Below are 15,611 nucleotides of genomic sequence, written 5' to 3' on the forward strand. Positions count from 1 at the left end.
AATGGAGAGTGTGTTAATTAGTATACAATGGAAAGATAGATGGCCCTAGAGTGATGGGCGTATATACAATGCTCGGGGGAAAAAACCTCCTAAAGAGGGAAAAAATGCCCCGGTGGTCCTAGTGTGTTCACACACATCACTACCACATGTATATGGTAACAAAGATCAATACAAGAAAATGTTTGCCATAGAATGGATATTGGTAGAACGTAAAGGGAATTTGATGGGGGCCACCCATCTTGTGGGAAAGGGGTGTAGGTAGAGCATAGACATAACTATTCTACCATGCCGATACCAAATTTTCTTTCACTTTGGTTAAATAAAAAACAACGACATTCCCAACAAAGATGCAAAAGAAATTATGTGAGGCATTTTTTTATAAAAGATATCCAATGATTTATCAAACAAGAGCTTTTCTTTTGGGTTTCTTTTGGTTTCGGGGAGAGGCGATTGCACCATGCAATCACATTAATGTACCACGCTAGTTCAACAAGAGGAGTTTTCAAATGCAAACATTTTAGAAAAATCAAGATAGATCCATTAACAAAAAGCCCTTTTTTAAAAGTAGGAGATGTCATGGCTGGAATATGTAATTATTTGTGGTTGTCAATATAACTCACTTTTCGTTGTTGTGAGTTAAAAAAAAAAATATGAAAAAATGTAAGAGATCATTTGTTCTTTCAAACATATTAAAAAATAAGTTCTAGATATACGCAGGTTATAAAGGGAGTTCCCAATAGTGCACTCCTTAAGACTCTCAAGCACGTTTTAGCATGCGAAAAGCAGGGCATTCCAAAAGAGGCAAGACCCAAATATACATCCCACATTCCATAAACATTTGTATATAACAAGGATATTTTTTAATATAGTTTTTATACCAATATGTGGTTCTATACACCTTCCCCTCTCCCACCCAAGACAAATGTAGTGGATCAATACGGATCATTAATTCACAAAAATGCATTGAAAAATGAGTGTTTTTGTGTGTACATATCTGTTTAGTAGATTGTAAAACAAAAAAAATATTATATCCCCAAATATAAAGGTCTATATGCAGGATAATCTAAAAAAATAATTCACGATGTTTATTATCAGTAGCCTATATTTAAGCCAAATGTAAAAATATTAGCAACTAATTCTTGTTTTTTTTTGGAAAACTCACAAGGTGAGTAGATTATATTAGCATAATAAAAAAATTACAAATTTTGGCTATGCTCGTGAGACGAGCCATGACATCTTCAAAGGATCAAAGATGATATGGGAGCCACCCCATGCCAATGGATGAGCCCACACCTTTAACCATTCAAGTCAACCATTACACCCATGACTCTGTTTTGCTCAGCAGAGTTTATCCATTTTCCAATGGTGTTAATCTCCCCCTTGATTTACCCATGCAAGTCAGTCATTGCGGCACCCATGACCTTGTTCCACTCATCAAAGATTATCTGTTTCCCAATGGCGATGATCGTCCCCCTACTTTCTTGGACTTCATGAATTTAGGTGTTTCCATGGTGTTCTTAAAGATCCAACATTTCCTTGCCTTCCAAACATGTTTGAAGGGACAAAAATCTCACCAGTTGTGTTGCGATGAGCATTGCTTATCTCTTGAACCTCTTCCCTCCCAACAAGAGATCGTTCTTGAAGAATTCTATTTCGAGGTCTTTTGAACCCATTTGCAAATCTTCCTTGCTAGGCCACAAATCACCGAGCACTCCTTGAAAAGGTGAGGGAGACCAATTTCCTTGGTGAGAACCTTCACCCCAATCGGCATGGATTCCCATAAAACCTTCTATAAGAAGACCTTCATCCCATGCAGCATTGAGGACAACATATGCTCTTTACGCTTTTCTCCTATTTTGACTCTGGGCAGTGATTTCCCTAGGGCTTGTTAAGGAGGGAGAACCAATCCTTGGAAGCAATAAGGGTGAAGTATACTTCCTTGGTTTGCGGTTTAGGAAATTTATGTTCTTAGGCCACTACCATGCTTTCCATTTGAACTTGGATTCACAATATGGAGGCACCACCTATTTAGGCCATTCTAGGGCTTTGATGATTAGTAATATTTCAGTCCCACTGGAGAGCTAGTTGATCCCTTCCTTTCCAACCACTACTGCTATAATCCCAAATTTGGCCTAGACGTCTAATACCTATGTTATTAATCTTTCTAGCAACTTCCATCCAAAAAGGGGTCAGGAGGATGCTTCCAGTCTTAGAGATATTAGCAGAGCAGTGACCTATAGAATTGTGAAAATACCTTGGTAGCTCTCACCATTCCAAGGACTCCGTTACTTTGTTACATTTTTAAGTGAGCTAACTTGTCATACCCCCAAGTTTCAGGACGACCCATTGAGTGGCAAGCAGCTTGTCATGGACCTCAAGCCCTTTCCATTGGCCAACTTACGAGAATACTGTAGAGTTGTCCATCATAGGCTTATGTTAGATTTACACCACTCTACTGATTCACTCAAGTCTAGGGCATACATGTATGGCTAGTATGTCTCCAGGATGGTCACCCACTGCATTGTCCAATCACCCACCTTGTATGGGCGCCTATATTTATTTTTCCTTGCTAGACCGTGGGGCATTTTCTCAGCATTTCCCTACCTCCCCTTGGGCACCTATACATGGGGCCATGGGAGTACCCACTTCCACAGGTCACAGATACAGATCTCATCTAATAATTGTATGGGTCTTCCATTCTGGTAGTCATGGGGGGACTGATCGTCCCCTCTTCCCCATACCATTGTTTTATGTGCTCTCTCTCTCTCTCTCTCTCTCTGATCATGCTTTTGCTTTATGCCGATGATGTAGTGCTCTTGGCACATACCTTAGAAGATGCACAAAAGCTTATGAGTGTCTTGGAACGCTTTTGCCTACATAGCGGGCTGATCGTGAATGGATCCAAAACCAAGGTTATGCTTGTAAAGACCCTCAATGACGAAAATCCATGCATTGTATACAACAATGAGAAGTGGTAGATCACTTCAAGTACCTTGGCCTTGAGGTTCCATCCAATCATAAATGGAAGGATTGTGCAATGCGTCGCTTGGAAGCCGGAAAGAGGGCTTATTATGCATTTGAGAACATGTGCAATGCAGGAGAGATCAAGTGTTGGGCTCTCAAAAAGTACCTCTTTGACACATTGGTGACACCGGTGCTTCTTTATGGAGTGGAGGTGTGGGGTGGAAGCATCGGGAAGTCTACTTGGAAAGAGTTTGAGAATGTCCAAAAGCGTTTTCTCACCAACTTTCTCCAAGTCAAGACACAAACACCCTACATGCTCTTACTTCTTGAGTCCGGATCGCTTCCCATTGAGGTCTTGGGCATGGAAAGGGTTGTGGAGTACATGCGTAAGACACAACGTAGCCCTTTGCATCGACTTCCTAGAATCGCATATGAAGCAAGTCAAAAGGTTCAAAAGACATGCAAGAGAAAAATACTAAGTTCGGGGTGGATGCTTGATATCAAGAAATGGTTTGGAAGATGGGATGAATGTCACTTGGTCAAGGATGCGTCGATCGACTCCCAAGTTAATGAGGCCTTCTTACAACGCCAATGTATCATGGCTTGGGAGAAATCCGGAGGTTCTCGCTTCAGCCATTACACCACACACGTTGCCCCAAACTACAAATATCTCTTCTTCTCGGAACGAGGTAACCGAACCCATTCCTACATCCTTGAGCCCATCCCGTTGAGTGCGATCCGCACCATTGCCTCCATTCGTCTTAGCTCCCATTCTCTACGCTGCGAGACAGGACGTTGGGGCACTGGCGAGGAGTGTCATCGACTTTGCACCTTATGCCCTCGTCAAGTGCGAGAGAGTGAGTACCACACACTACTTGAGTGCTCAGCTTTTGACCACATTAGGTCCTCTTTTCCCCATATATTCAGCCATGAGCTCTCCCTACATACCTTCCTCTCCCAACCACGATGTGGACTCTCTATTGCTACGCTCATTTCAGCCATTTTTGAGCATCGAGAGTCACTTATGAACTCCACTCACACCACGTGACATGTTCATTTGGTCCCATAGGTCATATTTGACCTCCCAGGACGATAATAGAACTATCTATCTATCTATCTATCTCTCTCTCTCTCTCACGCTTTTGAACACGCGCATGCTCACATGGTTTCAATTGCCAGTTCATACCTTAGAAATAATATCCCAAGCCTTGTATTGCTTTGCAAGTCACCAAAAACTTGCCACATTGGGCCTCCACATGAGTTCTAGGGTTAAGAATCTCAAGACTTCCCTACTCCATACGTCTCACAACACTATCTCCAATTTATCCCACTACCAAGGCATGAGTTTTTAGTGCTATTATTTTATAGGAAACTCTTCACCGATTTCAAGAACTCTTTTGAGTTTCTTTTGGCTATCTTAAGCAGCAAACCATTAAAGGCTATATAAGGGAGAATAAATGAATTGATTACCTTCCTTCAACTCAGAAAGGGGAGAAGCACATACTCCCTCATTCGCATCTTGTTCCTTACCTGCTCCATAAGCCATAGGAATCTTTGCTTGTGAGTTATGTCCACCACCAAAGGGGATTTTTGGTGTTGTCAAATCTTCCCTTTTGAAACTATCTCTCGGGTCCACATTGACGGATCAAATGAGTCGTTCCCTAGTTTGAGGAAAAGTAGGGATTCATCTGCAAAAAGCTTTTAGAGAAATTGGTCGTTGTTAGGGAGGGTCAACCCCTTAAAGTGGCATTGTCTTTGAGTAATGTTAGCATAGGATGGGATCCAATGGCAAACATTACAAGGGCAAGTGGGTAGACCTATTTTATTGATCTTGTGACCTCAAATGTGCCCACAATTATCTCATTGAAAAGGAGCTCTAATTGGCTACTAGCACCAAGGGTGTTGACCAGTTGTTGGCACATCTGAAGCAAAGCCTAGGGAGATCATGACATCTTTAATGAATTTCCATGTGATATTGTCATAGGCTTTATCAAGATCCAATTACAATAGGATACACTCTTGCTTAGTGAAAGCAACATATTCAATGCCAACCATTGTTTCCAGAATGATATCTTAAATTGACCTTTCCTTTATAAATCCATGCTGGTGGGGCATGAGGACTTTGTCCAGTATAGGGGGAGAGCCTGTGGGCTACAGTTTTGAAAAATATTTTATAGGCTACTAACATAATTATCATTATGGGGAACCAATGCTTCAATTGAGAGAAACATACTTGTTTGGGGATAGACTTAATGAGACCTTTTTTAGTGCTTAAGTATAGGAATCCATCAACCACGGCTTGGCTAGCCATTTGTTAGCGGTTACGCCGCGATGGACGATGGAGCACAGCGAGAACACAGACCAACAAACTGTCAATCCGAGGACGTAGCTGACCCGACTAAGGCATGGAGGAAATCTCTGGGTTGTCAACCCTGAGCTAGACACGAACAACACTCTATAGTCACTAATCCTACCACAACACTATCATAAAGCAAAGAAACAGACAACGCATCCTACGAAACACTACAAGCTCGAAACAGTCTCAAATCATATTAGAATGACTCGAAATCGGAGGGTAAGACTCACAAGGACATATCCTATGTGGCCAAACACCTAAACCCTGAAAACCATAACTGTAAGACCTCTAATCGCTGTCGCGATAGACTCAAAACAGCAAATTTCAAAGTGTCCGAAACTGATCTACAAAGACATCAACACAAAGAGCTTCTCACCCTGATTCTAAGGACTAATCGATCATTCAGAACGGATGTCGTTTGAGGTACTTATGACCAAATATAGCTCGTAGCAGGCGGGCTCGCGATGTGGTCCTCGGCTTGCATTGCTTGCGTCGACGCGGAGAGCTCCTTGATGCTAACACGCTCCTACTCTCATATCTGCAATGTGATTAGTGTGTGCAACGGTGTGTGTGTGTGAAGCGCACTACTGTGTGCTGCAGAACCCACGACTGTATATTATTTGAGATAACGTAATGTGTTTTTTACAAAGCCTTAGGTTTTAGCTTATATTCCAAGCCTTCAAACCTAATGTCCGGCCAAATGACCTGAATTGTCCCTAGGCTTCTACAGAGCTTAATTACAAGAAACTGAGTTGGCTTTACTCATTATACAAGCATATGTGGACAAAATACAAGTGCCGACTTAAAATATGAGGTTCCTGTAAACATTACAAAAGTGGCCGTAATGGCTCAAAATAATAATAACGGGATATTCGATGACGTCCATGAACTCGTATCTTCACGTTGCAACATCCATCTTCATCTTCATTACTTCATCACCATCTTCATGTGGAATCTTTAATGGAATCTTTATGGAAACATTGTTGAAAGGGCGTCCTTTCAACACTCCCCCCCTCCGAATTCTTGTCGTCCCCAACAAGACCCTATGTCTTTGCTGGCCTTGATGAGTTCTTGATGTCTTGGTGTTGGTTGAAGTTGTTGTGGCAGCCTCTTCTGCAGTTGGTTGCTTTGCTTGATGTTCAAGCTACCTTGAAGTTGTACCTGTAGTGTATTTGAAGCCTGGAACTCTCCCCCTCCGATTGGTTGTTGTATCTTGAATTGCATGAGGTTGTATCGACTTGTTGGTGCAACAGGTCGTTGTCATTGTAGGTCTAGTATGCTTTTCCTGTGGTTGTTATTTGGAAGTCGTACCTGTAAGTTGACTTGAAGCTTTGTCAAGCTATTTTTTTCCTCTCCCTTTTGAATTGTCAGTAGATTTGCAATTAGTAGTGTGAGGATATCGTGGTTCTTCTTGTTTTTGTTGTTATAAAAAATAAAAGAGTAAAAGTAAAATGTAGCGTATATACAAAATGAAGGTCTTAGATACATGGATAAGACTAAAGGGAAAAACCCAGTGGGAAAAAATGTCTTTAGTCATAATTAAATGCGAGGCTATATGTACTTAGGTTCTGATGTTATAGAGTTATGCTGAGTTAAAGTACATATGGCTACTATTATGGACTTGATATACATGGATAAGTGTTAGTAGCTTGAAGTCAGAGTCGTTTTTGTTGAGCAAAGGCTCATAAAATCTGTTTCCGCTTGGTCATCGTCATTTGTTTGTGTAAGTGCATGGGTGGAATAAAAAAGAGTGCCTAATGCATATATCCAATGATGGGACATCTATATGCTTGCACATAGTTATGCATGTTAAAAACGATGCGGTGCGAGAGAAGAGTATTGATGGGTTCTCCTGGAGTTAGTGTAGTGAGAAAAACATATAGCATGAGTGCTTCAAAAGCTTTCACTACTCACAAGAAGGGTTTTTGCTGTCGAGGTTTCTCCACTCTTCCTCACTGTGTCAAGTGTGTGAGTGTTTTTGTTTTGGACTACTCCGCCTTCTCCACCTTATATATTATATGGACTTTGACTCTTATGCTCACCTCTTCCAGCATGAGCGACATGACTTTATGTATGCTCAACTCTGCAGCTTGAGCTTATACCTATTAGCTAGACTCATAGACCACAGAAAAATATTAACTTGAAGCTTGGGTCTGACACTTCGCTCATTTAGTGGCTTAGCTGCTCAACTCTAGACTCTTATGCCATGTAAGTTTAATGGTGACTTGGACTTACCTGATCGCAGCCTGAAATCAATTTCCATATGCTTTTGATGTTTAGGCCTTTCTCGTTAGTTTCTGTTTGAGATGCCATGTTGTCCAATACATTGGCATATATCTGCTCTTCATTCCTTGGTAGCAAATTGTGGTCGCTTGATGAGACAGGTATTGATGTTGAAGCAATGGTTGATGAAGTCTTCTTCTTCCAGATAGTGTTCTTCAAAACTGTGACCTCCGCATTTACCGTTGCTTTCTTTTTGTTGTTAAGAGGCTGTAAAGGAGTTGTGTATCTTTCTTGTTGTTGAGCCTCACTCGCGGATTTTGGAACCCACATTGTTCTTGGGCCTGGTGTGATCTCCTTTTCCACTTGCTTTGTTTCTTCTTTGACTTGATGGTACCTTGTCTTTAACTTCCAAATATGGTTGTTGCTTTTGTAAAAGCCTTGCTCTTGTAGTAATTGACGAGGGATCCATCTATAGGTTGTAGTACTCTTGGGTGTAGCGTGTGGCTGATCTTGATTTCTTGATGTTTCTTGCTTTTCCTGGACGATTCCTTGATAATCTACTACCTTAGGTAACCAGATTTGAAAGTCACCCTCATAGAATCCTTGTGCTTCGAGTAACTCGACTGGAATGAATCTTTGGACTTGCTTGGAGGTGATCTTCACTTGACTTTGTTGGGTAGTCTGGTAGAATTCTGATTTCATTACCTAGACTTGTTGTATGGTTTGTCCAGTGGAAGACCTTCTCTTTTGCTTTTTGTACCTATCCTTTCTCTTGGTTGAGTTATGTGATTGACGTTGACGGCTTTGTTGATTCCTGACTGAGTGGTTGTCATGGGATGGAAATTGCCAGGCTGTTATCTTGGGCTTGTTGACCCAAACATCTGAATTTCCTTTCTTGTAGGCTTGTGCAATAATTGACTCGCTTGATGTGATCCATCCTGTTACCTTTGCTTGTTGAGGTTGTTCCTGTGATTGTATCCAAATTGGATCATTAACTTTAATCCGTGCCTTGGATACTAGCACTTGGTTGACCTGTTTTGACTTCCTTTGGAGACTTTCGGGTGATGGAAACTTCGGTTGATAGACTTTTTTCTTGGGTTTCCATTGTTTTGTTGATGGTTTGGCTTTTGATGTAGAGGCTTTGTCTTGCACTTGCATTGGCTGGGCTAGAGACTGTGGGCTTACTTTAGCTTTGCCTTTTTCAATAGCCAAGAATCTTTGAACTGTTGTAGGCTTGACCTCTGTTGAGCTTGTCGTGATGAACATTGTTGAAGATTCAGGCTCATTTTCAAAGACTTGTGCCCATGGCTTGGACAAAATCAAGTGTGTTCCCATTTGTCGAGAATCTACCACCAATAATTTTTCTTTGACATTCTATGAGTGTAGTTGGAGAGTAGCTTCTGCAATCCCCATACTTATAACATCCACTTTAGGTGAGAGATTTACCTTTATCTGAATATCATAAAGCTTTGGCTTACCTAGAAGTAATCACATGCCATATGACATGACATTAGTCGTGGAATTTGTATCAATTTCTGCCATAAAATTCATCTTGACTCCGTCTTATGCACTTAGCAAAAAGTTGATCTTCTTTGGTACTAGATTGCCTGTGTTCTCTTGAGCGACTTGAGAAATCTTTGGCCTAGACTCCTTGTCGTCTTCTTCTTCATTGTTCACACTTCTGAGTTCATCTGTGTGTTCTAGCTCTTGCTTGACCACCATTTCCTTTGATATGTCTTTTGGAGAGACAAAATCAGCATTTGGTTCCTGTATAGTCATAGGCTCTTCTTCCTCAACTTCAGCTGTTGAAATGTCACCAATAGTGTCTGAACTTCCTGTCACTTGCTGCACCTCTTCTTTGATTGATTCCAAGTCTTCATATTGCTCGTTTGTAGGAGCTGGACCTGAAGCATCTTCTTTGGATCTTAGCCCTTCTTCCTGCAACTTTGCTTCATTGACTTGCGGCTCCTCCTTTGTACTATGCATTCGAGTTGGACAGTTTGTAATCAAGTGTGTTATCGCACACTGATTGCAAAGAGAACCTATTTCTATATGACCATTATTCGGGCTAGGTGTTTGGTTTTGTGCTATCCCCATAGCTGATAACCCTGTTTCGAACTCATACTTAGATTCTTCATCTCTCTCACCCAGAACCCTTAGCATGTAGTAGGGGACTATGTCATACCCATTCTCATCGCAAAATTTTGTTGGTGTGGTCTCATTAACACAGACATCCAAAGTAGCCAATATCTGAGTCCACTCTAGCGGTTCTAACACCTCTTCTCGAAAAGGTTCTCTTATGTAAGCATCATCTTCTAAGACCCTCTCTAAGGCATTCTCATTTCTCCCAAAGTCACTACACTCGGATGCTCCGCACATCCAGATTTCTTTCTTTTTGCCCATCCACGGATGGTCTGTTGATCCACTTTGTGTTGCAGAATCAAAATCTTCCACGGGCGTTCTAGTTACATCTTGGTAACTATGATTTCTCATATTTACATGTGTTGTGGTTTTAGCATGTCTCAAGAATAGATAATCATAACCCCAATCTTGTACCATCTTGAGTTGTCTCATGAATGGTCTTCCAAGGATGATTTCATAGTTACTTTTCTTGCCAAAGTCAACTATGGCAAAAGTATGTGCATACTCTATACCACAAGAAGACACCACTATCGCTTCTAGCAATCCCATGGGTCTTTTCACATGCCCATCCGCTAACTTTAATTTTATTCTGGTTGTTCTAAAGGCGTGCCTACCCCATTTCTCCCATATTCGTGTTGTTGCTATGGCAATTCCTGCTCCGTTGTCAAGTATAGCTTTTGTTTCAATCCCATTGTACTCGACAGGCAAAGTGGCATTACCATCTTCTCCTTCACAGTACTCTCCTACTTTGTTCAGAGGTACCGGTCTTACATTTCATTTAGGCTTCTCGATCTCATCTAGCTCTTTTTCCAGGAACCTTAACGGGCTTTTGATCCCAATTTTTTCCAAGCATTTTCCTATATCCGTCCACATACTTGGTCTGATTTTCAAAAGTTGTGCCAACATAATTGTGCACTTCACTGGCGTTGATAGCAAGTCAGTCAAAATTTTTGTGTCCAATTCTTTTGTCCCCCCTAGCCTCTGTGATGGAACTCTCACAATCTCAGACTTTGCCTCAAAATCTCCCATGTACTATGGCAAAGTTCTTAACGATGCAGGTCTACTGTCTTCGGAGGCTACCAATCCTACGTCACCATAATATGACCTCACATCAACACTCATTTGTGGTCTATCTAATGTGATTTTAGGAAATGGTGCTGGTCCAGCATCCTCTTCTCTTTTTTGGGCATCTCGGACAGCCTTCCATAACTCCTCTGGCCACTGCTTCTCAACTATAGGAACATAAGGTGGGAAATCCCTCATTGATTCATCTATTGTATTTTGGACTACCCTCAAGTCTTGCGACCTTGGCAGTGGTTCTTCCCTATGATCTACCTCTTCTCTAGGCAATTCGTCCACTTTAATGCTCTCATCTTTGTGCACTAGGGTGACTATCCTATCCTTCAAATCTGGTGGAGGTGGTTCTAGCAATGCTTGAGCAGTTTTAATGAGCTGCTTACACATTTCTAGCCTCTGCTTCTCTAGTTCGGGATAAGGATGGGTCATCCATCTTTGTTCTAAGGTCTGTCTATTTGCCAATCTAGCCTCATAAGCCTATAAAATCGCGTCTAAAGGCTCATTCACTTTGTCCACTAGGACAGATCCTCTTGAACTAGCACTCTTGGGTGCTTCAACTAGTTTAAGGGTTTCAACTTCCCTTTGATGTGTCTGTTGCTCTTGAGTTGTTTCCAACTCAGCTTTAACAGCCTTTTCTTCTCCTTTCTCCCTTTCTAGTCTCGCTTTCATTCTAGTCCTTCTTGCTCGTCTAGAGTTTCTACGGCTTTTGGAACTCTTACTAGTCTCTCCATCTGTAGGCTTCTGCTCTTGCACTTTTGCTTGTGCTCTTGTGACAACGTTTACTGGAGCAACTTGCTTACTTTCATCTTCTTGTTGTTTAAGCACCTGTTCTTTTGCAATGGTTTCTTGCTCTGTTGTTGTTGTGGTCTCTCCTTTTGTTGCGGCTCGTTCTTTCTCTGATTTGCTGGTAGAAGGAAAGGTAACATGTGGTTGCATTTTAACTTTCTTCCTTGGATTATTAGGAAAATCTAAAATCATATGTGTGATTGCACACTCATTACAATATACATTTATCATGATATCATGGTGTGGACAATCCTTAATCAAGTGATCACTACTACCACATCTGTCACATGGACATATTGGTTGTTGTGGCAATACTTGATATTGACCTTGAAGTGGCCTCTGATCTACCACATATATTTGTATTTGAAGCTCATGATTCACATATGCATTTCTAGCAGCTATGAGTCTTTCACTTAAGAACACTTGTTCCGCTACAGGATGATATCTAGGAGTTAGAGACATAACATGCTCAAACCCTGGTGGAGTCTTAGGTCTATAGTCAGGAAAATATTGCGTCGGATGGTCCCCTCCACATGTCATGCACCTTCGTCGTTGAGGAACTCTATAGGCTGGTACTCTGTCAGAGTGGTTGATGCGTTGCATCACATTCTCTATGATTTGCTCCTCAACATTTACTTGGTTTTGTCCTAGATTCCCTCTTTGATCCTCAAGATCAACGGTTTTTATTTTCTCACTCGCATCATTCATCTTCTTCTGACCATCTTCATAGAATTTGCAATTGTCAACTAGGTCAACTGCCGCTTTGGTCACCTCTTCCAAGGTTTGGTACCTTTTCATGTATAGGTCCTTTTGGAGATTCTCATTCATAAGTCCTCTGATGAAGCATAGGATCTGATGTTCTAGCGTGGGTAACTCTTGGGTAGGACATCTAGCAACATATTGCTTGAAACGCAGTATTGCATGTCGCAATGTTTCTGTTTCGCCTTGTTTAAATTCCTGAATCTTAGGAAGGGTGTTATGTTTTATGCCCCTCTTGGTGAATTCTTGAACAAATTCATCCAACATTTTCTCAATGGTTGTGAACTCTCTTCGGTTCAATAGTTCAAACCATGCTTGTGCATTGTCCTCCAATGTAAGTCCAAAACCCTCATACTGCGTGTGGAAGTCCTCTACTCGTTCTGCTCGTAGGACTTGCTTGAAAGCCGAGACATGGGAGTATGGGTCTCCTATGCCATTGTACTTTCTATTTACCCATTTTCTTAGCTGAGATGGTCTTATACTTTGGGGTCCAAAGTATGGAACCATACTCCTCTCTGTTATCGTTTCATCTCTCGTTATTTCTCTAGGAGGAAATCCAGGTGGTGGTCCCCTCTTTGGAATTCTCTTAGAGGTTCCTGTGTTTGGTGGATGTATCTGAGGTCCTTCATTAACCAAATATCCACTCATCTCTAATTTGGTTCGCAGATTTGTGCTTTCTACAGCTCTATATTCTCGTCCATACTTGTCAGCAAATAAAGATGTCCATTGTCAGTTGACCTCGTATGTATAGACATAAAAGAGCTTGTATTCTGTCAGCTCATCTGGGTAAGTCTCTAAGCAACTGTAAAGGTTGAATTGGTTTCCATTAATATACCTATATAGTCCTTCACTTTCATGGTTATACGTCCAAACTCTCTCCACAAAATTGGTCTTTATGTACTGTAGGTTTGGAAGATCTATTCTGGGCGGGTGCTCATCTATCCGTGCAATCCATGTGCTTGTATAAGCTGAGTCTGAGTCTGATGTAGACATGACTTCTAGGCTTAATATCTCTAGCTTGCTGTAGTAATACCTCTCTCAGTGTGTTCAAGTGTTTTGGTCAAGGAAAATCCAAAACTATGTCCAAAACCGTGAGCGTTTTCTCACAATTCTCTCAAATTGTCGGTTTTAGACACCCCTGACTTCCGGATGCATTTTTCCTTTGGCACCACTCCCTACCTCTCCTCCATTATCACCAAAAGACAAGCTCTCTCTCTCCTACTCGGCTCCACCAAAACGTCTCTCTCTCTCACTCTCTTGTTCTCTGTGTAGGCAAGCCATCAGGTCACATTAAAATATCTCTCTCTCTTCCCCTAGTTCATCAACCCAGCGGGCCGCCATGCATGGCACAAGAATCTCCCTCTCTCTCTTTTAATTATTCACACCTACACACACACACACACACACACCCTCACACTCTCCCTCCCTCTCCCATTTCTCGCTCACGACCAGTGTCTCTCTCTTGTTCTCCTGCATCGGCTCTGTCTGTGCAGGACAGAAGCCTCTCACTCTCTCTCTAGTGCACACTACACACACACACACACCCACACACTCACCCCAGCCCCTTTGTCCCCCTCACCCGCCCTCTCCTCACTCACACCCTCTTCCCCCCCTCGTTCTCTGTGGTCTGCACGTAGAATTATTAAAAAAAAATATATAATAAAGACATTTCTCTCTCTTGTTCCCATACACAAACACACACACTCGTTACTTACACACACACACTCTCACACACTACCCCTACCTACACACACACACACACAAACACACACCCTCAATCCATCTTTCAGTCACCCCTATCTCACCCATCTCCCGCTCTCTTTCTGTACACACATGCACACATACACTCTCACATAACACACCTACACGCACTCACACATTCAAATACTCACAAACACGCACATTAAAACACTTATGTACACACATGCACATACATACACATACACTGCACGAATATACGCACACACAAGAAGTATAAAAAACAAAAGAACTCGACATTGACGCCTAAATTAACGAAGAAGAAACACCAAAATCACGCAAACGCAATAGCAAATCAAGAAGTGACGCCAAAGGCATGCCCCAAAACAGAAAAACGCTTAGCATCTCGGCATCACGCAGCAAAACACCAATTATGGCAGCATTAACCTCACACTGGCCACCCCAACCATCAGCAAAACCCATTGTAAATAACCCAATCTCCAATCTTCTCTAATAAACTAGCCAATGTCTAGTGGATTGTAAAAAACTCCCCATCCTACTCTTACCTCCCTTCTTTCTATCTCTCTACCTTCTCTCCCTCTATCTCTCTCACTAGAGAGGCATCTAGACTCTCTATAGTGACGAGTGGATATTTTCAAGGACCATAAGGTAAGGACCACCTCTTAGGCCTATATAAAGAGGCCTCCACTAAGCACAAAAGGGGGAGAGACACAAGTGAAGGAAGAACACACTAGAGGCACCACCCAAGCTCCAAGAACTCTACATTCCATGCACCACTAAGCATATAATGCATCTCCCAAGCTAGGGAGCTCATGGTATCATGCTTTGTCGCAAGCATGGGAATTTTAGCATTAGCAACATCACCATCATCACCAATCTCCACCCCTACCATGGTTAAGTTACTATTCATGACCACCCCATGCACATGGGGCACTCCCTATCACCTGGCAAGGCAACATGAGCCTGCTAGGATAGAATGCACCAACACCATGCTAGCCTTGGCCACTCTTGATGCCATCAATTGACGTCAATGGTGGCTGCATCGTCTTGATGTTTCCCTCAACTAGCCTCCCGCTAACATGCTAACCCTGCTACTCCAAAGTTTGCCATGCACCATATGGTGCTCGCATTCCATCATGTATCTCCGGTGCCAAGAGCAAGGTTGGTAATAGCCAAGACCAACGTTTGTAAGTATCATCATCATCAATAAAAGTGTGCAATGATGTCATAATCTTTGATTCCATCCTCTCTTCTCCTTAGCTTTGTTTTCCCCATATCCGTGGGATGATTTGTCTCTTATATATCACTTTGCTTGTGCTTCATCACGTGCGCCATCACCAATCAATCATGCTTCATTCCAACCTTGTCACATACCTCTCTCGTACACACTCTCCTGACTCTTGACTAGGCATTTTCTATATCCGAATGTTTGCTACATCATCATTTCATGTTGGCCACCTAGATGGCATCTCACTTTTGCTACCCTAGATCATCTGTGTTTGCGTCATAGCCACACTTATGCTAGGTGGTTCCCCTCTATGGTTATAGGATAAATCCTACCTTGAGATAATGCTTGGGGATGTTC

Source organism: Adiantum capillus-veneris, chromosome 13, assembly GCF_014529385.1.
Source record: "Adiantum capillus-veneris isolate H3 chromosome 13, ASM1452938v2, whole genome shotgun sequence".
Lineage (NCBI taxonomy): Eukaryota > Viridiplantae > Streptophyta > Polypodiopsida > Polypodiales > Pteridaceae > Adiantum > Adiantum capillus-veneris.